The sequence below is a fragment of the Taurulus bubalis genome (assembly GCF_910589615.1).
Source record: "Taurulus bubalis genome assembly, chromosome: 16".
NCBI lineage: Eukaryota > Metazoa > Chordata > Actinopteri > Perciformes > Cottidae > Taurulus > Taurulus bubalis.
Window position 1 is genome coordinate 19,700,338 of NC_136604.1, and position 24,905 is coordinate 19,725,242.

At 40.5% G+C, this 24,905-nt stretch overlaps 1 protein-coding gene across 1 annotated transcript in view; it reads right to left on the reverse strand.

Moving 5' to 3' along the window:
• trappc9 (trafficking protein particle complex subunit 9) overlaps nt 1-24,905 on the reverse strand; it is a gene marked incomplete at both ends in the record, with an annotated part of 158,179 nt that overhangs the window by 6,410 nt on the left and 126,864 nt on the right. The window lies entirely within an intron of this gene.

Genomic DNA, 24,905 nt, shown 5'->3' on the forward strand with positions numbered 1-24,905 from the left:
TGTTTTAGGTTCACAAAAGCAGTGAAATATATGAATACAATGGTAGTTTAATGTAAATAAATGTCTAATACCATATTTTGTATCATCATTTTTTGAGTAGAAGTGTTGTCTGTCACTACTTTCACCAAAATGTGAGAGGGACTGAGATGAAATGACTTCATGGGGTGTGTGCAAATGGAAGTGGAGAGTCTGGAGCGTCCGGTAACATCTGAACCAAATTTCTGTGCCGTTTTTTCGCAGAGCTATTAATAGAAACATCGGGTAAACATAGGACCACGCTGTGAAGCGCTCGCAGACCCTGAAGAGTTAATAAAGTGTGAGGGAATGAGAGGAACTGATCTGAGCAGTAATGTCCTGCCCGAGCTAATGTGCAGGTACAGCGCTTACAGCCTGTTACATAACACGTGTAGCCGGGTTTGGCTTCCACTACGAGATCTGCCCAGATGATGCTGCTGGAGTCTGCAGAGGCAAAGCGCTGCGGCAGGCGTCGCCACAGCAACCAGGAGAGAAACAGAGCGAGAAAGAAGAGACAAACACCTCCCGCCCGCACGAGTACGAAAGCCACAGATCACTCCACGGCTCGGAGATTAAACAAGCCTCTCCGCCCGCCCCTCTCCGTGCCGCTGTCACCCACGAAGATGAAGATGACGACCGTCACTCGGAGATTTGTCAGCGTTTACAAGATTAGGCTCCGCTTCGCACCGAGCGTCGATTCCGCTCGTTAGGATTCACTCCTGAACGCCGTGCAGAACGAGGGAGAAATCAGACAAATGACACACAAACAAATAAATAAATAAATATAGACGTCACGTTCGTCGCACCTCGTGGGGAACGGCATTTCTGAAATGCGTGACGGAAATGTTCAGGAAGCAAAAGGCGGTGTTGCTCTGTTGCTGCAGAACAGATTACATCACCAATATGATGTTATTTAATGCAGTCCTCAAAGTGTGTGTGTGTGTGTGTGTGTATAGAGTTCTTGAAAAGGCATGTTGTTTTTGTGCAAATGGAAGTGTGCCACAAAATGCAGTTGCATAATTTACTCCAGCACATTAGAAAGTGAATGAAATAACTACATATTTCATTGGCCGCATTTTATTGTGGTTAATATTTACAAATATATATAAGCACATAGAAACATTAAGAAATGACACCAACAGATACACAATTATTCTCTAAAAATCTAAATGGTGAGTAAATCATATAATAAACTATTGAATCAGAACAATTTCTCCAAGTGAAAAAATATAAGGATAATGCCTTTGAGGATAAAAAAAAAGAGCTAAAACAAGAGCTGACAAAGACAGCAGCGTTAAAAGTTGTGGACACAACTATATATATATATATATATATATATATATATATATATATATATATATATATTGATGAACCTTTTTTACATTCTCTAATATAAACTCAAGTAGCTGGAGCAGAAAACCTTGAGACCTTCTTCCCCATCTGTGTCTGTACATTATGGACAAATAACAGGTTTATGTCATGTGAGCTGAGATAATATTTACATGACTAGTTTGCCCAATATGGCAAATCTAAATGTGCTGATGAATATATCCAACATGTGGAGACAGTGAGATGATGAATCTATATACACACAACAACTGGTTAAAAAAAATAGCTTCTCTTTGCATATAAAAAATGTACAGAACTTGTCTCCAAGCGTCTCCATTGCCAGAATAAAACCACCGTTAAAGCAGAACTCCAGGTTAACCGTCCTCCAGTGACAGCGTCTTGTCCTTCAGGAGGAACATTAACAAAGAGTTGTGCTCCGGGTCATCGGGGTTTAACAGCTCATCGCGACCAGCGGCCGCTATCACGGCAGGGTCATTGATGAATGCTCCGATGGAGCCCGGGGGATGTGCTTTAAAAGGTTGAGGTGTGCTGCAGTAAGTCTAAAAATAACCTGCCGGACTCCGATATGCCTCCAATCCAACTTCCTCTTTTAGAATGATCACCCATAACAAGCACTCACTTGAAACATTTACATATGCCATCTGCTTGGACAGAAAGAAGCCAGGGACATGTTTGGATACCCTCCCTCTTACTTGAGGCAACATTTCCACATTTATCAGTTTGGACCAGGAGCCAAGTGCATCTTTAACTGTAGAGTTGTGTTAATATTGGACTGCTCTGTGGCGACATATGCAGTGTAATAGATAGTAAATTGTTGGAGGCAATATACAAAATTTGCAAACGAAACTTCTGCCACTGCGGCTTCTTTCGCTGCCCATCTGTGCCTCTCGTTGAAATCCAACACTGACGGCGTTTAATTATTTATCTGTTAGCAGGACATATTTAAGAAGCTTCACCCCCCCCCACCCCCAAACAAGCAGATCTGCTCGGGTGCTATAATTTCAATCAGCAGTGAGCGGCAGCCTGTGGCAGAAAGATTGGGAGTTATGTCGCAGCAACAGTTTATAAGCTCGGTAGACTAATATTGGCTCGTCTCCACACAGGACACCTAACTGAGCATCGCTGCTTCCAGCCCCAGTGTACACACTCACCGCTGCTCTGTGAGCATCATGACCACGGGAGCAGCAGCATTACTCATCCAAACATTCAACACTGCTTTCATTCCCCACTGTTGGCTCCGTGCCTTCTGTTTACTCAAATAACACTTTTCTCTCTCACCTTTATTTCTACCTCTCTTCAAGAACAGGAGTGCGCTCCGCCGCTGGCTCACCGGCTGAATGGCGGTGCCCAAGGTTATCGTTGTTTAGCATCGTTATCCTTCTCCCCCAGCTGCACTCAACCGGGCTTTTTAAAAGCAGGCATAATACTGGGAGAATGCAGGGATTAAAGATGCTTACACACACTCATTGAGGCGGATAACAATTCCATTTATTGTGGGAATAAGAGCTGTGTGGTGCTCTAAAATAGATCTGTAGAGACTCTTCTACAAGTGACAATAGGAATATAATGAATGAATATAAATAGAGGCTAACACAATGACTAAATCTCTTTATTTTGAATCTATAAAGGAGGTGTCTAGGAAATGTGTTGCAAGAGTCCAAGTGCAACAGGTCTCTATGTTCGCACTAATACAGTAAAATAAGTATTGACCGCATCACCATTCTTCTCAGTAAATATATTTCTAAAAGGTACTACTGACAATACATTTACACCAGACGACCCAAGTAATACACACATACAAAGAAAACCAAACAAATAAGTCCAGAATTTAAGTTATGTGTAATAAAATGGAAGGACACGGAAAAAGTATTGAACGCTCTGACTGAAATGTATTTAATGCAAAAGCCTTTGTTGGTTCAAGACGTCTCCTGTATGAGAAACTAGCCTCTTGCATTGCTCAGGTGGGATTTTGGCTCAATCTTCCACACAAATATTCTTTAAATCTTTAAAGCTTGATGCTTAGTTTGCTTTATGTAACGTTTTAAGGGTCAATCTAACCTCATGTTAGATACAGGTGGTCATCAAACGGGGTCTGAAACTCACCCTCCACAATTCTGACGTCTTAATTGCATCTGGCAATTTTTATGGATTTCTCTATACAACAGTCCGACAAACACACAGGTGTGTGAAGATTAAAAGGCAGCATGTTTAAACTTCTTTATGCTGTTATTGACTGACTGGAGGTGCATCGTTATGCAGACGACACGATGACTTGTGTATCAGACCAACTACGGCTTATGAACTTCATCACAAGGCTACAACACACATGTATATGCTTTATACATGCTACATAACTCAGTGTATCACTCTGTTTAACGAGCCACTGTGTGCAAAAAAAAAAATAAAAAATGGCAGATGAGTCTATATTTACTTTTTGCCTGTAAATGTCTTCAGGAGATTTCATCTGCCATGTTTCTCTATTTTTATTCTCCAGTGAAGAAAGACTGGAGGAGTGCGGCGGGAAGAAGAGGGTGACATAATGCAGTATTATGCAGGAACAGAGATCACATAGCGACCTGGACATCACCTCAAGCATTAAGTTTGCACTGAACTGTGAGTGTGGCTGATCAGGAAAACAATAACACCGCACGCCTCTTTTGCTATAAAGCAACTTCCCAAAATAGAACAAATCAATAGTCTGAGGGAGCACAAGTGTGGTGGCTGGATGCCATTACGCTTTAATGGCCCCATACCGTGATGCCAGTCTTGGCTTGGGGCTTCCCACCGTGCAGTCATATAATTCTTCAATCTGACTCTTTTTCTAAACCATACCTACATTTCAATATTCTTTTCAGAGCTGAGACATGCCTATTATATCTGAGTCTGAAAATCAATCTGTGGATGGGGTTGTTTCTTTCATTCCCAGACTCAAACTCAGATCTTCACTTGCACATAATTTGCATGAGCTGATTAAATGGACCTGGGCTCAGTAGTAGCTACAGAGGATGAGAAGACAGATTTGAGCTAGAATGCTGATAATTCTGTACTGCACTTGAGGTCTGACTTTTCTCGTATTTCTCGTCCTCATCCCATTTCTTGGAAGGAAAAAATAAGCTCTTGTGTTTTGACTGCTAGTCGCCTCTCACTTTTTGTAAAACTCTCACAAAGTTCTTGACCTGCTGCCAGATCTCGCTGTGGCTAAAGCAGAACGTAGAGACAACCCACAACTCTGTTGTGTGGCTTTCCACAACACATCCACACACAAAGCAACAACAGAAATGAGACATGACCTCTTGGAATCGTCTCAGAGGACTCCACAGCCGCCATACAGTCAATGCAGAGAGATGGTGACACTATAAGAGTAATGGTAGCAGGTAAAGAAAATCGCAGTCCTTTAATTAATACGCTGCTGCGTTCCTGCAAGATAACAGCAATGTCTATTCTATTAAAAAAAGACATAGATTAGATTTAAAAGACAATACTTCTTATTTAAATAACATCCCGAAGATTGTCAGTGTTTACTTACAAACACTGCTTTCAACTGCATTCCAGATTATATCCCATCGATTTATGTGTGAAAATGGACAACTTCAGGGCCTTTTGAGTACTTGAAATACATGTAGCCTACTATCAGTACAAGAGTATTATGTCATGGACTAAAAACAGCCGTTTGATCTAAAAAAAAAAAGAAGAAAAAAAAAATGGAAGGATATATACAGGACAAAAAAATGGATTCTGAAATCCCACTACATCTATCTACATATACTTAAGCACTAGGACATAACTCATATGTTAGCAGGTGATACATACACTTGTTTTAACAGTAGGTTTAGTTATAAGTGTGTTGTGCTTTTCTGGATGTTTTTTCCTCACTCTTTAGCATGCATCACTCCTTGTGAAAGTGACAGTATCTAACACCGCATACTAATGCTAATCTAGCATGTCTATAGCCATGCTAGCAGCCCTTTGAGGTTGTACCACAATGCTAACGTCAGCATGCTAACATGACACAATGACAATGTTAGTGTTAACCATCTTCTTCGTCTTAGTTTCTTGTGTTATCATGTAAAAAAATGCTAATTAGCAGTAGACACTAAGTAAAGATGTGAATACCGTTAGTTTGAAGTCAATGTCAAAATGATTCATCCTCTGGGGACCATGAATATACAGAAATGTCATGGCATTATTTAATCAAATTTAATCAAATGTACTTAAATTTAATGTATTATCTGTTGTGATATTTCAGTCTGGAACGGCCACGCGACTGGCCGTCCGATGTTGTTGTCCCCGGAGCGCTGCTGCTAGTTTGGCTAAAACAATGAATCACGGCATCATATCTTAGTAGGAAGAGAAGGTATTCCTTCATGCAGCCACACCTGAATCCAAACTAAATCCAGCAGTCAGTGCATGTTTTTACATTAACATTTTGTGAATGTTCCAGGTGTGCTATTCCTTTTTGAACTCTTATTCCTTGTTGTCAGCGGTAAGCATGCTAACTAACACATGAAGCAAATGTGAGCTACAGCCTTTGCCAATCCTTCTGATGTGCTTTCCATTCATCTGTAACCAAACACCATTAAACTGTAGTGGTCTAATTGTTCTATTTCCCAAGAGTAATTAACACACTCTTGATTGCTGCCTTCAGTTTGGGATTAATAACAGAAAAATCTGCATTACTTATGTTTAATCAGGAACACAGCACATACAGACGTGCTCGCTTGAGGTACAACAATGAAATAATAACTGCACTATACAAGAGAAGATATATGCTCTCCTTACAACAGAGTTGCATATCATGCAACAACAGTGCATGATGAATAGTACAATAGTGACTAGTGGCTTCTTTGACCTTCCAAACAATACATTCTCGATTTCTGCTGAATTGGAAAAAAGGAGAGAGGAACAAAGGCAAAACAAGTTTAAACTAAAACACTGTAAGTAAGGGACTTTACGTAAGTTCATACTCCTTTACTCCCATGGAGGCTTGGAGCACAGTCAGCCACGAGCGCATGGATTCTGGAGCTACTGGTCCGTGTCTGAGGCCGAGCCGGGCGGGAGATGAGTGTTTAGTAGGGCTGAGCGTTTAAAAAGGCAAATCTCTGTTAATCGCATATGGATGGAAAATAATTAAAGGCTATCTTCCCCCGGCAGACATCGATAGCCTGGGTGTTGAAGCAGGAAAAAACAGCTGCTGCAATAAATCTGGTCTGATAATCCTGTATCCTGATCTGAACACAACCAGAAAAGCTTCAGACGCTTATCATTTTATTTATATAGATATATATTCTGACTGCAATGGGGACTGGGAGAAGGGCCACAAACTAAAATGTAATTACAAAATTGTGCTGTTATTGACTGTCACAGGACATAAAGCCACTCATCTGTGGATTGTCATTACAGCTACTCGGAGATGTCTGCTGTTAAAGCAATGACCTAATTGATTTGTTGGTTTGGAGAGATAGTCATTCATATAAAATGAGTCATGAGTGGTAGATAAGACGATACAATTCTCATATATTTTCATAGATATAATGCTAAAATATGAGACGTGGTATCAAGCTTCTCATCTTGATCTATGCAAGAGAGCAAATGAGCAAATTTCATAAAAAACGGTGCATTTTTTCTTGAACATATACCCAGTTTGTGAGTACGTATTCATCTCAGTCATGCGAGGCTAATGACGACCAGGTCTGGGTTAATTTACGCTTCATTATGTTAATCTGGTATCTTCTCCAACTCCACTGGGAGAAACATATTTTTCCGCCGAGGCCTTCAAGCACTTCTTTCGTTTCCTCTCATTTTGTAAAACACTTTTGAACATCACCCTCTTTGACATACAGTAATGTGGTTCCCAGTGAAATCTGGGATTACAGCTTTGTGCACGTCCCATCTGATTAAAGTTGTATTACTTTTTTCTTCTTCTTGAACCGCAATTTTTTTTGATCATTATAATTAATTGGGTGGTATCTTGCTCACCGGTGTAGGGGGAGACTACAGATACGCCTGGGAAATATGGAGGCTCATTTCGTTTAATAAATATTACAACTGGCCTGACAAGCCGCCCCCCCAGGGGAAACTACAACACATAATTGTCTTAATCAAATAACATTAACAGTTTACAGTACATACCTATCTCAAAATTGATTGTTTCTGTTAATGTGTAAAATAATTGGATAAACTGGGCTCAGACTAAACAAACAATATACAGTCAGGTCCATAAATATTTGGACATTGACACATTTTTAATTATTTTGGCTCTGTACGCAACAACAATGGAGTTGAAATAAAAAAATGGGGGTATTTACATCCAAATCAGGTGACCACTTATACATTTGTTGTAGTTCCTACACCGTTCACCTGAATTGGATGTAAATACCCTCAAATTAAAGCTGAAAGTCTGCACTTAAAGAACATCTTTTTCATTTCAACTCCATTGTTGTGGTGTACAGAGCCAAAATAATGAAAAACGTGTCAATGTCCAAATATTTAGGGACCTGACTGTATATCGTATTGGACAGTAATGGGAGGAGTGCATTGTTAATGGAAGCGCAATGGGCTTCATTCAACATCTTCATAAATATATTCTTCATTTTGTTCTTGAGAAAAGTCAGAGGAAGAGTCTACATCAAATTTAAATGAGCGGTCATATTTAGTCGCATTAGTAGTGGATATTAAAATAACACACACACACACGCACACACACACACACACACACAGGATGTAGAGTTTGCCGGATTAATTTCAGAAGGGGGCGGCAAAAAGTGTGACACATTAAATAACGATGCTTTTTAAAATAGAGAAAACATAACAACACAAATAAAAGAAACAAATATAAATGTAATTGACATCATATATTATACAACTGTAGAATTGGAAATAACCCAATAACCAAATGTGCTCTTAAGTGCGTGAGAACAAACCCCAAAGGAAACATTGGCGAGAGTGAAAATGGGCTAAGTGGGTTTTTAGAAGACATTTCTTTCAGTTGGCGAATTAATGTGGCGCTCTGGAAACAAACAAAGAGCACAACAACAAATGGTTGTAAAAAGGCCGCACGTGAGCAGTGCGTTGCCTGAGGAATGGTTTCAATGGAGAACAAAGTCTGTGTCACCGTCAAATATTTGCTCAGTGGGATGGTTTGGCCCTCGCTGTCCTGTGAAGGATCCACCGCCGACATAATGCCCGAGAATGGAAAACCAAACAAGGCCGCCGTACAATAGCCTGCCGTGCCGCTTCCACACGTGCTGCGCTGGAACAACGACGCCAACAGATGGTGGAGGTGCTTGTTTGAGGAGGACAGATTCGGAGTGGGAGGAGGCGGGTGCCACTGTTTTTGACTCATCTCCAGAAAAATCATTAGTCACAAGTCATTGGCAAGCCTCTCCTGAGAGATTTACTGTAGTGTGGTCTAAACATGGCTGCTGTCATATGCCGCGCTGCACACGCACTCCCATTTCCCTGCCTCATTACTCTTGCTCTGCCTCTTTTCTTAATATGTTCCAACCCTAATTATGCAAATAAATCCACTTTACCTTCCACATTAAAACTCTCTAATACGTGTAGATACCTTCAGGCAGGTGGGATTCCTGTCCGAGGCCCGACTGAAGAGGAGCGAGGAAGGATACGTGCTGCTGTTGTTTCGCTCCATTGACTGAGATTAATCTTCAAAAAGAGACCTTCCTTGTCTATGTAAGATTCTCACACTGACGGGGTAAGATATGAGCAATGAGAGAGGATGAAACAAGCAAGAAACAAGACTAGGTAGCTAAAGATCAACGTTTTTCACAATTTAAAATGGTTGTTAGAACTAGGATTTGTCTGACAATAAGCTCCCTCAACAAATAGGCAGAGGAAGCAATTTCCCTTTCCACCTTGTCTTTGTATTTCAGGCTTGCGATGATGTGGGAGGTTGAAAGATGTACAAAAAAAGGAAACAAAAAATGCTCCCGATGACACACATGCAGCAGTGAGTAGAAGAGGATTTCCCAGGCAGGAACCAAAGGGGTGCAGCGGAAGGGAACGTCATTTTCTTATGTAAAAAAAAAAAAAACAGAAAAAAGAAAAGAGGAGCACAACAAAGCCCTGCCTCCACACCCACACACAATCTGCTGCTGCACGGCGTTCCTGTCGCTGTTTTTGTTGTGTGTCTTGAGGAGATAATACGACACACAGACACACCGTGGGGTGTACAGTACTTTTATGTGGCAATTATGGCCGAGATAAATAAACCCTCGGGCACTTATGGCGTCGACAACCGTCTACTTACACTGCAAAGAAAAAGTACAGGAGGAAGTTCATGTAACGCACTAATTGTTGTATTTTAAGTGTGAAAGAGAGGAGATGGAGAGAGATAGCAAGGAATGCTGGGTTAAATGATCATGTTCAGAATTAAATTATTGAAGAAGAAAACGGAATCATTCATTTTCATTATGTGGCAAAGGAAAATACTAATTTCAGGGAAAACTCCGTGCACAGATACTGGATTTCTGAGCGTAAATTCTATAAAAAAAATAAACACATCAATGCTCTCTGGTAAACCAACAATGTTTATATATCTGCACATATCTGGAACAAGGTCCCTGAAAGCTGCAGGTCTGCTGAGAACCTCCGCTCCTTTACATCCAGATTGAAGACTTTTCTGTTTGCTGCTTCCTTTAATTGCACCAGATTCAAGGATATTAATCAATGTATGCATCTCACTACTCTGCACTGGAACTTTTATTCTATTTTTTGCTTTTTAAATGTGTTTTAATGCTTTAAAATGAATGTTCTTACTTGTTTTTAAATCTCGTTTTCTTCTGCTTTATGTTTTGATGCTTTTAATGGTTTCATGTGAAGCACTTTGAATCGCCTCGCTGTTAAAATGTGCTCTACGAATACACTTGCCTTGCCTAATGGCAACACTGTTCTTCAATGATCTCAAACAGATCTTTCTGTGCAGAAGTTTCTTTTTTACTTATCGTTATATAACGTATTTGCAATTCCAAAATATCTTCAGTAAATTAGAATACACACCTCGTCTCACACACACACGGCAAGGTAAACAGGTGTTATCATTGGCACCATTTAATGCTGAAGTTAAACAGTCCAGCGAGGTCTTTGACTGAAAGTAAACAGGAGGATAAATGCACCCGGCTGTTGCCTCGACGAGTCCGTTATTGATACTTGTTAGCCAGCTTTTAAGCATCACACTCAACCACATAGATAAAGCACACATTTTCAAGAAGAAAAAAAGTATTATATGCACCACTTTGTGGGTGAATTATCAGTGTGGAGCAGGAGCACTAAGGTAATGAGCTGTCAGTGCTGCACTGGGGGGAACAGGGTTATTATTTCCTCCATTGAACGAATGGGAATCGATGCCTTTCGAAAAAGTCACTTCAGTCACCTGGAGGTGCATCAAGGCTTCAACGAGGATTGATGCGGTGAAAACCAAGGCACGTCGTTAAAGAAAGTGCTCTACCAGCCTTAATCACAGATACACTGAGATTCTCCGTCTATTTTTGTAAACAAAACACTCATTGCCAGGGGAAAAAGATGCGACTTAAAGGAGTTTAGGGGCTGTTACTGTGAGCAGGTTTGATAAGGTTGGACGCCCAAGGTTTTTAATAAGGTGATGGATATGTGCGCTCGTGTCTCTCTCTGTGAACCCAAAAGGGAAATCAGACCGCAAGGTTCAGCTCTTGTCTCTGTTGTGATCTTTTTCTTTATTTTAATACATTTTAATTAGCAACCCTTCTCACAATACAGGAGAAGAATGTACTTCAGTTGCAGATGTGAGCCGGCATACAAACAATGCTGATCGGCATCATGTGTGAATAAAGCTGAAGAGAATGTAAATCTTGCAGAAACAAAAAAAAAAAACGTATGAAAAAGAAACTGTATGTTTCATGTGTGCAGCGTATAATGAAGAACTGTGTGGGAAAGGGTCCAATGGGCCCATTAGTACTTTTTACTCCAAACAATACAAAAAACAATAGAAAAAAACTAACTTTACAGTGTAAAGTATATAAATATTAAAATCCAACCTTTTATAATAGACTAATTTAATAAAATTGAGTCATTTATTATAAATTGCACTACAAAAATTAATTACTGGAACCCACATTTTTTTACAAAATCAGATAATAATATGGTGGAAAATGTGAAAATAAGTTTCAGTTTTTTAAATGAGTTAAAAACAAAACAGGTACATGAATTGCAGCTTCCATGCAGTGATAATAAATACTTGGGCACCTACAATTACTTTTTTCTTATAATTAAATTCCAAAGTGGCATTACATTTACCAATGACTGCTGTGTAGTGTTGCACTGAATGAAGGGTTTTATTGTTTCTACTGGTTGCATTAGTTGCCAGTCATGAGTCATTGACCGCTATCTAGCTAAATGTACAGAGCTGCCCTTTATTTTATACGGCAAAGTGGGAAGCAGCAACCTCCTTTTCTGAAAAGGTGAAGCCACTGCGGAAGAGCCTTCAACTTGCATTCTTTCTAATGGCCATCAGGGGGCGACTCCTTTGGAAAAGATAAGTCATATTGTAAAGTTGTATTGTATAAGGAAATTATGAGGAAATTATCATACTTTTCACTTGATTTATTACCTCAGTAAACATCCTTCTAAACATCACCTTTATCCCAGTTCTCAGAGCTTAATCCAGCTGATGTGGGTTTACGCAGCGTGATTAATGGCGAAATAATGTGAAACCTCTCTAACAACTTGAAAAAGGTCAAAGAGAATTAACCTATGTTAAGCAATCGTAGCGTCTAAATTAAACCACCCTGAGCAGCACTACAACTCTGACCCGTCCGCCATCTATCACCCAAATAAAGCCGGTCCCTATTTGCTCCGTCGACTCTTTTCCTCTCCCTCCTCTAGTAGATCGCTCAGTCCGCTAGTGGAACTCTTCACATCCTCCACGCCTGTCCACGAGCAAAACTCCATCACCATTCCTCACTCCGTTACTTCTCGACTCTATTTTCCCCACTCATTAGGCATTGTTGGATGGTATCCATCTCCACAAGTCACCTGCCTCCTCACACGTTCTCATTCATTTTTTATCCCTGACTCTATAACCCCATCTCTGCCCTCCTCCATCTCAGCATTTACCCTCAGTGTTCCTTCATTAAGCGCTGATTAGTCATATATTCTCCTCTAAATGTAGCCCAGATTGTGCTACAGTTGGCAACATTTCCACAAGCTGTTATGAGGGCTATTTTTATTCGAAGAAGAAAAGTAAAGAGTACTAAAAGCACTCATTTAAAGAGCAGCTGACTTGGACACTTATTTCAGCAAGTCAGATTCTGTTTGTTTAGAGCAAAATATTTTTCCCTCTGCAACAACTTTGGTGCCAAGTGCTCATAATGATGGTGTGTTTTTACGGCACTTCCCAGCCGCTGAAATCTAAACACATTGCTTCCACCTGACTTTGACCAGGATAGGTTCCCTCCCTATTGTTTTATGCCATTAACTAGTTTGAGAATGTAATATAGAATGTAATATGGAAGACATAATGAATACTGGGGGCCATCAATTATCTCTATGGTAGATAAGTGCAGTAAATTGCTCTGCAGGCCATTGAGGAGGTCATCAAGAGACAACCAGGGGAGTAATAAATGTCTCGAGGTTATTAAGAGTTTCAGACTAAGCCACACAGCAGTGATCCGCCTCATGCATTACAGGACGCATCCAGATCTCAGATACTACATATTGCTATAGCTTGCAGACATTTGTATTCTCGATGAAACCAACTGATTCGTTCAAAAACATCCAACTATTGGGGGGAATAAAACAGGGATGTGTAAAATCCCATTACACCTTTGACTGACCCCTGCAGACTTTATAATGTTAGGCTTGTATTGAACGGGGACCTTCCCATCCAGCTCTTAGTAATTACTAATCGACAACTCTCAATCACAGCCTGACTATGCAAGACTATTCTAGTAAAGAGCGAGTCAGATATAATACTTTTACAATGGGGAGGTAAAGCTAGAATCCTTCAGATTTTCATGAAATCAACCCCCATTTTTTTATACTATTTATCTGCTTTTAGCAATACTCGCAATATATATTCATTCTGTAATGGCTTCGCTGTATGAACGTTTCCATGGTTAGTGGTGGGGTCCGCCAACAGGAAACAATGCGCCATGTAATCCAGTGTTCCCATTTACAGCCGCATCAGAGCTTTATAAAGTAACTGCTTATGCAAACGGAACATTTCCTACCAAATCAACCTAAACTGAAACTTAAAAATACACTTACAGACTCCAAAATGTGCAACATCATTCAATCATCTTCAAAAAAGTTCCACTGTGAATTGTAATGTAACATTGAAAGATGTCAGACTAATTAGGGTCAATGTTCAGCTATCTGGGGTTACTTTGCTCGCTGAACAATAAAAAGCTGCTAAACCCGTAGCCGAATCTGGTCAAAATCCCGAGCGCTGCCCTCAGATGAGTGATGAAAGAATGATGATCAGTGAATAAATCCCAAGGTTAATGTCAAAATGTATTATACAGTAGTGCTGTCAACCTTCAATGTCCTTGATGTTCAAACTTCAACCAACACTTTTCTAGATCATAGTCATGGATAAATCCAATACTATGGAGAAACTCTCAGTCGATCATGTACCATGCAACATCTGGCTATTTGCTTGCCTTCTGTGCATGGACCATGTGGTGTTTGCAGCAAATGGGAGCTTGTTACACTATTACTGAACACCTGTACAATGTAATGCAATCTAATGCCTGGCAATAGCAGTTGTGAAGCTTATAATACTCACTTGTTTGTTGAGGTGTTTATGTAGCGTCTTGTGCTGGTGTTAGATTACACTTGCAATATACTTTTAATCAGGAAGGATTACTTCATGGATATACAAATGTGGTCAGATTTGCACTGATAAGGTCAAGTACGGCAGAACAGCTGAGAGATGAGGGGAAATAAATGAATGGATAGGAGGCAAACGGAGTGACCCGTGTGTAATAATAAATGAGGGAGCGGAGGAAAAGAATGAAGTATAGTCTTCCTGAAATAACTTATGCGGCGCTTCACTTTCAACTTTCATTACCTCTGGAATATTTAGAGACGTATTTTTGTAGGCCAACCCAAAAGTTGGCAGTGCACTTGTCCCTCGACAAAAAAACATTTTGAATTATTGCAGAAAAAAAACTTAAGCAAACACAAGACAATACTTTTTGTGCAACAGGATAATCTGTGCAAATAAATCGTCACTTTTTGAAGCAAAAATGCAATCGCCAGGAGTAAAAACAGAACTACACCGCAGTCGCAGGACTTGCAGTCGTTGGAAATGACTCGCAGGTAAATGTAATTTTTAGGAGATGAGGCTGCTGCAGCAGGTGGTTGTGACGAGCTGCTCTTGAAAAAAAAGACATGACTGAATAAAATCAAACACTCCTCTCTTCTCATTTCTGCTTCTATCAAACCGATCAAAAGAAGTGACAGACAGACTCATGAATCTATGATACGATGTCATAGAAATCATCAAAGGCCTACTTTTTTTTCTTTTTTTAAAACTGATTCCTGACATTGGTAATATGCCTGCTGAATAAATGCATACGGCTCATTGATACTGCAGCAAAGACTGGTTGAGGAGGTTTAACAGGCTCTGCTGCTCCCGTCCTCCGATCACAACTTTCAGACGGGAGGAGACTTTATTCTCTAAATGTCAATAGAAGGTTAGCAAAATCTTGTTAAGGAGTGAATATCAGATGCAATTATACAAAGGGTTTGAGAGAAACCTCTGTGCCTCTCAGCCAAGGTCTAATTGCATAGAGCAGGTTTGTCTGTGTTTGATATAATTAAGAGGTAGAGGAGCGGCTGTGTCACTGATGAGGACGAGGATCAGAGCATCAGGCACGGCCTCGTTCATGAAGTACCGTCATCCAAAAACACTTCAGCGTTTTATTTTGGTAATTTGATGCAGACAATTATTTCTCTAATTATTATAGTGGGCATGCAGATGCTGACTTGTCTAATGAGGAACGGGTCCTAACCCTGACTGCAGTACAGGGTTGTCTCTAATACATTACTGCTGATTTTATTAACACATTATAAACTTCCACCGTTAAGGTAAGACAAATTAATTCAATCTTGATTAAATGTTCACCCACCATTCACAAAAATAAACAGAGAACAATACAAAAACCCAAACTGAAGAAATTAAAACCTAAAAAAACTCTAATTTAGGTAAAAGACAGAGATGAAGTGAGACCCATCAATGTAATGGGAAAGAACTGCGCATTAAAAAAATCCTTCAATCCATTTTCTTTTTTTCGCTCCTGCCCTTGAATTATTTAATTTTAATACAAGCTGTGTAAGTGCTGGCTCTGAAATAGCTCAGAGTTCTAAAAACAGCCAATGAGGGCACCAAGTTACAAAAATCCACTTAATGATTTATGGATTTCTGTAACAATAAACCCGGGCGGACGTATTTTGAGAGTCTGGACGGGGTCACAGAAACGCTGCCTTTAATGGAGCTATATTTAATTTAGATTTTAATACATTTTTATCAAGAATACAGCAGGAAAGAACTACTTGCCATGTAAATATATAGTGGGGTATTGTCTACCACAGTATATCCTGTGTCTCTCCCTCTGTGTGCGTTGTTATCTGAGCTTCTCCTTGCTTTGTTTACATAGTTAGCTAACCAAAGAGCTAACACTGAGTTTTTCCTCTGTTAACGACATTAGCTGCCAGTTCGCCGTCACCATGTTCAAAGCCGTTAAGAGGCAATTGAACTTCGCCAAATCTGGGATTTTGCTTCTTTAAAGCGTCCGAACTGATCCTTTCTGGAAGATATTCACAAACAAGACATTGGCATCATGGGTGTCGTAGCTCTAAACAGCCTTTGACCTCTACTGGGACAAACATACGCTACTTGACGGCTAAAAGCTTGTAATTGTGCAAGATGATGCAACCTGATGAATGTGAAAGAGTTTGTGAATTTGTGAGATTTTGAGAGGTGCTCCACATCTGAAAACCATTACAAGGGCAAAGGTTAATAACCCATTACATGATGTGGGAGGAAGGAATCAGAGGACAGTTGGTAGTAAAAAGTAAACGGTTCAGTTCAACTGGTCTCTCTTTCTGCATGTCAAGTAAATGACACAGGAGTGAAGTAAACAATGGGGGCACTTCCTAAATCTCCATTGCCTGATGTAGACTTGCCTTATATATTTTCTATAAATCCTCCTGATCTGTCTTGAGCGTCGTTTGGGAGAAGCTTGACTGGTAATGCATATTAGGGTCTGCTCGGACGCTCCTGCAAACACGCATGACGGAAAGACACAGGAGGAAGACGCAACTCTCTCTGACAGCACGCCTGCTGTGTCTACTGAGGCAGCAGATCCCAGACCACACTTGTCAATGTGGCCTCAAGGATTGCTTAAGATCTTCTGTGTCTCTTTATGCCCCTTCGGCTTGACACAGCAAATTATCTGGAAGTACGGGTTCAGTCGGAAAAGCAGTCGCGGTGCCGGGATGGAGTTCTCGTGATACTAGAACACTCAAAGCATCTCAAGGGCTGATCGTGTACCTAGAGGTCTCACATGCCTGGATTACAAAGTGCATCAGTGTTAAACGCGCTCACAAGCAGGACAAACCCCTCTCAACTGACTCTGAATACCAAAAAGGTGTGCATTCTGCAGCTCAGTCAAAGTTGTCCAGTCCATTGTAAGTAGTATATTAATGGCGTATCTGGGGGGAGGTGCACTTGCGCCCCCCCCCCTCCATATATACTATTAATATACTACTATTGTATTTACATTTGATCAATTAAAATACAATAAGGGATGGATGTAATTTATCTTTGCAACATTTGTCTACAAGACTCAATGGCAAGAAAATCTGATGCTTGCAAGACAGCTGTACAACATTAACGGCTCTGCAACAATGGCCTCAATACCTCTGTGTCCTGTATGCGAGCATCTTGCGGCTATCAGTGCTCGAAGCAACTGCTGAAAGTTTTGTGGAAGAAGTTTTTCTCAGGGCACCGACCCTAAACATTGAGGCGGTGTTGTTTCTAACTTCAGACCAAGAGGAAGCAAAGTGGGTTGAGTGTAGTGATTTTCCCAGACGTCAATTTCAAAAAGCGGGATGAGGTCAAATATACTGTGATATCAGGAGATCCTCGAGAGGACACACGAAGCAGCTGTTTGAAGAGTTGGTAAAGACAGAGTGAATGCTCTTGTTGCTCCGAATCCGCTGGATATATAAACAAAGCACATCTTTGCAAACAAGTTCCCGCATCAAGTCGAATCCATCGAAGAACCATTCAATGTCTCCCACAACCAACAGGTGGGAGCAAACAAGACCAAACAAAGCTTGAGCCATGATTATTCTGAGATTCTACAAAAAACAACTAGAATTGATGTCAGACAGAGGGCAAACTGTGATCACGAACCCTGGAATAGCAAGCACAGAGAAGCTTTTAATATAAGTCTTCTTCAAAATGGTATTACATATATGGTCCTCACTTTGTGTGTGTGAACTATTTTGGCATTGTAACATGGTTGTTAGTGACTCACTTCCTCTGCCAAGAGTTTGCCTTCAGATCCACAAGGTTAACCTGCTGACCTTGTGGTCACAATCCAAGTTTACCATTCTGCAGAGATGAGCGACTGAAATAAATACTTGATGCCGATCCTGAGTCCTAAATAAACAAATGGGGGGAAATCAACAGTCGATTTTTGTTTTTGCTTGGTATTGACTTGAGTGTCAGGATGGAACAATAGAATTGTTCTATCTGTTGTTACTGCAGGTATGTGAGCGATCCAGTAAAGGGGCAGTTCCAGGCTCAAACTAGAGATAAGACTCATGGACCCTGGACGGCAGATGGGGCATTTGTCTCAGCACCGGTGATGACGACTTATATCTGCGATTACTCTTCAACCAGGGAGGCACCCGGAGACACGAAGAAGAAACCGAGGGAAGAAAAACGCACCCAGTATGATGAATGAGTGAGACGGGGATGAGGTTAGGAGTAGTCCGCTGAATAAATGACGAAGTTAATGAAGCAAGGGGGGGGGGAGAGCAGACGCTGACAACGCCGACACGTTCCTCTCCTAAATAAAAAAGTGCTGCTTCTAAGAATAGCCGCGCTCGCCTCTGGTTACGGGGCTGCGCTCGCCATCATCATTAGCATCCTCGCGGTGTGATTCTCAACATAGCACAAGTCGCAGTGTGACTTTGGGAGACGTGTTAACTGGTTTTGTTCACAGGAGTCTTCGATCCCTGTGGTGCTATTTCAGTGCTGTGATCGCTGTTGCTTCATTCAGCGCTTGGAACGACTTTAATAATGTACCCTCTTTTGTACCTGGCGTAGAGATGCATCATGGGAGATTTGGAAGTTTTCTGGTAGATGCAAAGTGGAGGTTACCAAAAGCTTAGAGGTAGTCAGAGCTGCATCTGTGTGATGCTGCAGATACCCGTAAGGAATGATGAGCGGGTGCAGCGACAGTTACAAGAGCAATTCACCCCTGTGTTTTGTGACACTTTGTTCTAATTATATATTTGTTTTTATCAAAGTTTGTGGATGTGAGGATCTACTTGTAAAATCAAAAGGTCCCAACAGACTTGCTTTCTTTCTTCAGCTAAAAAGGATCAAATTCTAAAAGCAGTCTTCGACAACACAGTGAGGCTCCAACACACAAACAATGATGTCATGAAGCTGATGATCAACGTTGTACCCAACTTTCGCTAGCACCCAAACAAACTATTAATTTTGATTATTCCCGGGCCATTATTCTATTTATTTGTGATTATTTTTCAAGGGTATAATGATGGATTGTTTTGTTTGTTATACACGTTCTAAAAGACCTCTGAGCCTCACTCAACAACCTTGACGTGACATCGTATCCGTTGTATTGACATTTCAATCACCCACTTCATCATCAAGAGACAGACATGTGGAAATAAAATATTCCAAATAAATCCACATAAAATCCTCCATAAAGTCCTTCAGCGGCACACATGTTGTCGACATGCTGAAATGCCCCGGTCGTCTGTTCCGTGTTAGACAATCTAAAAGATTGAAAGATTTGCATATCTGAACAAAGTGCACACACAACAGGGATGAGGGTGATGCTCGGCATTATGCACAGGCTAACGGTGGCTTTTCAGTTCTGAGAGATATAATATATCACCCTCTCCAAGAGGTGGTGACATATTGAGCTTGCTTATTAATGGATTCACTCTCTTTACACAGTTGAGCCTCTTGGCCTAAATCAAGAATTGACATGATTCTTCTAATTACACTTGAAGGATGCAGTACTTTTAGTACTTTATAACTTTAAAGTACATATGTGTTTACCCATTGCACTGTTGTTGTCGTTGTTTGTTGGTTGTTGTCTGTCTCGTCCAACGCCTCATGTCTTATGTTATGCACCTTCCGCCAAGATAAATTCCTCGATTGTATAAACATTCCTGGTTAATAAATAGTTCCCGATTCTGATTCTGCAACAAATATCCAAGAGGTAGGAATAAAACTCGGGACATTGGGTTTATGTGGCATGTGTGAGAATTGTTCATCTGCTCTTGTTTTGGCTGTAAAGGTTTGTTCCTACGTCATCAACAGAGGGGACGACGGTGACGCAGTCATTCCTCTGCTCCCAGGCCACTGCTCGTCTCCGCTGGCATTGCTCATAGCAAAAGCAGTTGGTGAGGCCAGAGTATCACTTGGGAATGTGGGTCAGATTTATAATTAGATTCTTGACACCCTGTGTTACTCTTTCTAATTCATATTCATACTATTACCACCTTAGCTGCAGTGAAGGACTGTATTTTTCCTATTCCGAATAATAGCTCATCTTCACAGAGCCTCCTAAATTTCATGGACTTTATCACTGCAGTGCTGTTACGTTAACAAAAGCTACTTTAAGTTGCCTTACAAGAGTAATATGTTTACTGCTCTGCAAAGTCCCTAAAGGCAAGGCTGCTTATGTCAGAATGTCACGTATGAGTAGCACACACTGCCAGTGGAAAACATTGCATTTCTCATTTTAAAACTCTCAGTCTGGCACCTCTAAAATGAATGTGTGTAATGTAATATGTCCCCGGTGAACATTTTCACAGAGTGACAACAGTTTTTTTTTTTGCACCTAAAAATCCATGACGGCTTTGCCATAAATATACTGCTGCTTGTACAAAAATAAAACATGACCGTGTTGTCAGGGACTATTTTAGGAGTGTGGTGTCGAAAGCAACACTGCCAATAACAGCAGATCTACTCCAGGATGGCGTGAGGTATAAAGACAGAATATAGCGACATGATTCATGAGCTAATTAGCGCTGGCCATTAGTTCATATTGGTAACAACAAGTAACAAGAGGTGGTAAATTTGTCAGGTCTGACAGTATTAAAAATCGGTTGATCGCATGCAGCTAATGGTTTGGTCGCATATTCTTAGTGGTATATGTTCTACTTGCATAAGGCACGTGAAAACAGCTTGTTACTTGTGCTCTACTATGCCATATGCCAGTCCAACAACTGGCATGTGACCCTGACACAAGAATGGCATATATCGTGTGTATGCCAGTGAAACCCAAGTGATATACCGTGCCACATGCTAGTAAAACAGAAGCATGCAATGTCAATTGAATTTTTTTAACCCTAGCACCGCTTTCACTGTATATACTTGCATCTTCTTTATTATTAATTTTCTTAAATTAATATTTCTGCTCTACTATTTTATTGTATATATTGAGTATTTCCCATACTTAATATGTACTGCTGCCACAAACAAATCAAATGAATAAAGTATCTATCCATCAATCCATCCATCTATCTATCTACCAATAGTCAACAATGACGCATCAACTATCATTGGCACATACTACCAAAATAAAGTTCAGTGTGTAAGCTTGGGGACGGTGATTCAGAGGCTCTCTGCATAGTTAAAATAAATCCTGCAGCCACGTTCTCAATCCTGTCCCCGGGCCGGCCTCCTTCAGTTCCCTCACAGTACAACACCGCCGGTTAGGGCACTTTCCCCGCTTACAAATCCAATGCAATCCCGACTTAAATTACATATGTATGGTAAATCGACTTGCATGTATGACCACTCGAAGCGCTTTAAACTAGATGCCAACAGTTATGCATTCACACATGGATGGCAAAGCCTGCCATGCAAGGTGCCACCTGCTCATCAGATTCTACTCTAATCATTCAGACACAGTCAGCCCGATGGCACTGACCTTTGGGGTTTAGTCTCTTGCCCAAGGACACTTCGACATAGAGGAGCCAGGGGATCAAACCTGGTGACCTGCTTTAACTCCTGAGCCACAGCCATATTCTCTATGGCATTGGTCACATAACAAACTGAATCTGAAGGAGTGCAAAAAGAAGCATAATGAGCTTGACTCATGGTCGGTGATGTTGACTCTCTTCTATTCATGTCCAATAAAACAGTGCCAAGAGGTGATATTCATGAGTCCCCTCTTACATGAGATGCTTCATCGCATGACATTTCATGCTGGTGCACTTTCACATGAACCCACAGGCTTACAATGCAGCCTAACAACGTTTTTTAAAATCTTTTATCCAACACTGACTAACCAACAGAAGGCAGATTGTGATTCAATTCCAGACCTGCAGTAAAGCAGTTAAACAATAAGAAATACCTATCTTTATTTATTTGTAAACAACTATTCATTTAACTATGATATATTTATAACAAACTGATTTCATCCCTCCTCTTTAAAGGGCTTAAGATCCTAGAACTGAACACACAGAGCCAAGATTACATTTTTACTGAAAAGATAAAATAAATCAATGGCTGGCAGAAAGAAGAAAAAAAAAACACTCTTTACGGAACATTTTCTACAATGCCATAAAATGAATGAACATGTCAGGAAAGCGAAAACTATGGATTTGAGGAGAGAGCCTCTGCGAAATAAGGAAACCAGCCAAGGCCTGTTAAGTCAATGAAAATCTGGAGCATTGATAAGATGCCACCAGGCATTTGTGTGTGGATGCTGGAAATGGCCCACAATCCCAGTGCTATTAGCACAGAGTGATAGGTGAAATAGGCTTTTCTTAAATTACACCTAAACATGATGAAAAGCTAAGACCCACGCACAGATAGAGCACAGCGCTGTGTAACTGCATGTAAATGACTCTAGAATGGGTTAATGATGCCTCTGCAGGTGCAGCCATTGGTACCAGAATCCAATAGAAAACAACCCTAAAGTCACTGGCAGAAATAGGATAGCTAACTAAGCTTCAGAATTTAGCTTATTTGTTCTCACCAACATGGGAAAAAGTAACATATGTAGCTCTTAAGCTATACACTACGTGAGTACACAGTCCTTGAGTTGGTGTCAATACCCAAAGTGCATTTAGTAGGAAAGATCGCAGAGTAATTGACCTGCACTAGTGGCCTTGGAAGCAGCCATGACAGTCAGGAGGCCAGATGTAATGATGTAATGATGGCCAATCAGAGTCGAGCTGATTTGGACCCTTGGATCTCACCCTCTCTAAGGCAACCCAAGGCATGAGTACACATAAGTATGCAGATGTTCAGTCCCACTTCAAGTGCCGAACCATTGGACTGCCATGAGCGAAGAAGGAAACGCCATACCAATAGTCAACAATGACATCACTTATGATTGGCATATACCACCAAAACAAGAGGGGCCTACCCGAAAGACAAGACCACTGATGGAGGGGACGGTCAGATATTGCATAGTGTACAAATTGTTCAGGCAAATTTGTGTCAGGTAACTTTTAGCAGTCCTTGAGAATACCTGATATCTGTCTCTGTTTTATTTGGAGTCATAGATAAAGGGAAACAATTTCACCACCAAACTTTGAACTTTGTTAGCATTCTAAAATTGCTATTTGTCACAAAACACAAGAAAATATAGATGACAAATGTGAATGTTTGGCCTCATGGAGGATACTGCATGATGAGGTTTTGTTTTACTAGGAATTACCAGTAACCATTCACCTAATAAACACTTGCAGGTAGAGCCATTTTCACCAGAATAAAAAAGAAAACAGCAAATTCCATTGCAAAATTAGGATAGCTATACAAGTCTGAGACGTTTATTGCGTTGGAGGCAGGAATACAAATAAAAGTATACACATCTTTTATTTTTTTTATTTGTCTGTATACCAGATAATTGAAAGAATTACATATTGAAAATGGAAAATTGAATTAAAAGAAATTCTGAAAATGTTCTAATATTGAACTGATGACCTTTACATGGACCCTTGATACTTGCTTTTACTAGAAGAAGAACTAAATGGTTGAGTATCATTGGCGAGCCATTATCACACTGCCGATTTGGTGTCAAACGGACAATGTTTCGCACCTTCTGCTGCCCGTCAGCTCTGGACTCGTGAAAAGCACATGACATGGCACAACACAGCTAGGCGCTATATTGCTGGAAGCTACTTCCACCAAGACACATCACATTGACACAAAGCCTTTCAATTTGTATTTAATGATGTCAACACTGTGAAGAAAAGTATAGAATAATGCTTGAAGCGTCTCTCCCCCTAACTGCTATTTATGAAGGCCTTCACTTCCAAGTGATTAATTTTCGTCACAGCTGGCAGGTGCCAGTTCAGGCTGCAGCTCCGACTGCAAGCATTGCAAGTGGGAATACATACGGCAGATTAATCGGGACACCTCGATTAAATCCTGCAAAACTCGCACCGTGCTGATGTAAAGTAACCAAACTAACCTGCAGCTCTGATAAAGAGCAAGCAGTGGTAGAGTATGTTAAGTAGCAACAGTACAGTACTTTGAGTTATTGTTATTTTTAAGATAATCATCAATCTAGAAATACGCCTTGAAAAGTGCAAACCCTGCATTTTAAATTGTACGAGCTCCGCCTCTGATATAAATGTAGTACTTCTTCTTTTCTGCAGCCCTGTATTGTTTGGTGTGTATTCCCAGTATGGGCCAAATTAAAATTGAAGCCCTCCCAACAATTTGCTTTGGAATATGTTATGCTTCCCTGCAGCAGCTAGTTTACTCTCCTGCCAGAGTTACTTAATTATCAACAATATGTTGTTTTGGCAAATCAACTACATTAAATTCACATACATTTAATTTGTATAGCCCAATAGCACAAATGTGTCTCAGATGCAATATATGGCATGTGTCTAGAATGAGCAATATAATACAGTTACAACATAGTCAATTCATATGACATATCATATATTTAAGTGTAGTAATAGCAGTAAAAAATAGGAGAAATAATAATGGATATTGAATACTTCTAAAGATAATAGCATCAGTGGATATTACAGAATGATAATAAAGCAGTAGCAGTCACAGTGATAGTAATCTCACTAATAATAATAATAGTGTGAAACCAGCCTGTTGCAGGAACATTAGTATGGCGCCGTAGCATTTAACTTTTGAAAGGATAATACCTGGCGGCCCATGTTTCAGCCCCAGCTCCCTGCTTCTGTGGCACCATAATTACATTGAGCCACAGCCACGACGCGAATTATAACTAAGAGACTCAAAGCACATACCTGAAACTCTCTCTTGCTCACCTTCACTCTTTCCT